This window comes from Macrobrachium nipponense, chromosome 3, assembly GCF_015104395.2.
Source record: "Macrobrachium nipponense isolate FS-2020 chromosome 3, ASM1510439v2, whole genome shotgun sequence".
Lineage (NCBI taxonomy): Eukaryota > Metazoa > Arthropoda > Malacostraca > Decapoda > Palaemonidae > Macrobrachium > Macrobrachium nipponense.
This window is the reverse complement of record NC_087202.1, coordinates 6,642,746-6,645,245: the sequence shown is the minus strand read 5'-3', so window position 1 is coordinate 6,645,245 and position 2,500 is coordinate 6,642,746.

Below are 2,500 nucleotides of genomic sequence, written 5' to 3'. Positions count from 1 at the left end.
TATAGCAACAATACATTAATTGCCAATTGTGGTGAAAACGTACCGCGCCATTTTGCTCTTATTATTGTAAGAACGAACAGTTTGTTATCCTTTACAAACGAAAGAAACAAAAGAATAACATAAAAAAAACAATAAGATTAAAAAAATTCTGGTCAGTAGAAGGAAGAGAAAGAAAGAAAGAAGAAATACAACGCAAGAAACCGTTGCTTCAACATATCTTGGCTCTTTAGGCCTCTAGGCGTGACATCACGGCTATTTCGGGCGACTTCTTCCAGCCGAAGCGAATCATTTAGGCGGGGAAAAAAAAAAAAAGTTCGCCACTTGGCTTGCTCTCAAGTCCCACTTACAAGCAATCATTCTCTCCTTGCGCTGCTGCTTTCCTGGTTTATTTCCTCTCTCTCTCTCTCTCTCTCTCTCTCTCTCTCTCTCTCTCTCTCTCTCTTCTCCCGTTTTGAACTCCTCCTCTTCCTCCTCCTCCTCTTCTTCCTCTACCTCCTTCCCCCTCGCTTTCAGTCATATTTTGGCTTACTCTTCTTTTTTGGCGTAATTTATTATTATTATTATTATTATTATTATTATTATTATTATTATTATTATTGAACGTACTTTTATATAGACGACACCATATTTTGAATCCTACTCTTCTTATTCAGCTGAAATTATTATTATTATTATTATTATTATTATTATTATTATTATTATTATTATTATTATTGAACCAAACAAAAACTTCTTTCAGTTTTCTTCTGAAGATTGAAAAAGAAACCCACAAAATCACTTTGTAACTTGTTTACTTCTAAGTATTTACATTTAGTTTTACTCCACACTCGAGTACTTTCAGGCCCTTCTGTGGCCCATTCTCAAGAGATGTTTGGGATGTTAGCCTGGGTCAAGGCCCAGCAGTCTTCTGATTTTGTGGGTTTCTTTTTCAATTATTATTATTATTATTATTATTATTATTATTATTATTATTATTATTATTATTATTATTATTATTATTATTATTATTATTATTATATTGAACGTAGTTTTATATAGACGATGCTGTAACGCCAACAACTTTCCAAGCATCCTTCCTAAAGTATTAGTGATATTATAACTTGCTAAATTTGAAATCATAACTGCATTAGCTAAGATTCATTTGAAGTACCTAATTCTTTTCAATCCGCCTAATTATTTTTCTCTCTGTTACTTCGGTCTGCAAACAACAGTCCGATATTTGTTTCATGGTCGGCGAAGGATACTGTGAAGATTCCTATAATTATAGCAAAGAAATGCCTTGCTTAAAAGCTACTGGTATTATTCTCCAAGGGCGAAGTCAGGAAATCCGAAAGCGATAGCTCTTGCAGGTCGTCTAGACAGCGTTTTTCTCACGCTCTGCCGGGTTGGTCACGTCCGGGTCGGGGGGAAGACTCCAGTTAAAGGAGCACTCTTGTTTGAGAGGTTAAGCTAAGCTTCCTTCATGCCAGCACGGGCTCTTTTACGTTTCGCGAGGACTCTCTTATGTGTATGTCTTCTTCTCCAACTAATGGGGACAGTAGGGTAGAAATGGGTCTCTGCCCTGAATTCATCACTTTCACTTCTTCAACTCTCAATTAGGACGGCTCTCTCGGGCTGCTAAGTGAGCAAGAGCCCGTGCAGGAATCAAGGCAGCTTGACCTCAAACAACCTCAGACAGTGCTCCTATGGGTGTTCCCTCTGCTACAGTATCTATGGGTGTTCCCTCTGGACGAACTATACCCGAGAGACCATAAGACGCATCACTGTTGTGCACAATGACATTCTGAGACGCCTCACAAACACTCCCCGCTATCACTCCGCCACACAGATGTTCATTGAAAACCACCTGGACAATTAAAAATCATTGTTAGGCGAACAATGTCCAGTCTGGTAACCCGAGTGAGAAACCGCAGCAACTCGCTCATACAAAGCATCCTAAGGAGTGAAGCAAGAAGAAGATCTAAATTGTGGGAAAGATGGGAAAATGAGGCCTTTGTCCCCTAAAGGACTTAATCTCTGTATTGGCAAGATGTCATCTGCAGTTTTTGTCATTATTACATTTATTGCTGATATTTTAATTTTTCATTATTACTGTGATTCCTATCAAGTTAAAGTTTTATTTACATTTAATTTATGTATTAAGCCCTCTGGACCTGACTACTGTAACCACCTAAGGTCTCTAGTTGAAATTTGAGTTATATAATATGTGCACCAACTGTTATTACTCTCAATGCATATTTTTTTTTCTCACCAATATTATTACTGTTATTACCAGTATGATGATTACTAGCTTTTATGCTACCTCAGCTATATTATGGATAAGTGCCGATTATTCATTTTCTTTTTCTATTTTATCATATCTCATGTATCTAGATTGTGTATGTTACTGTCTGTATCTTGTATACTCAATGTATATGGCCCCGAGCTGAAATAAAACATTATTATTATTATTATTATTATTATTATTATTATTATTATTATTATTATTATTAATAAGTCT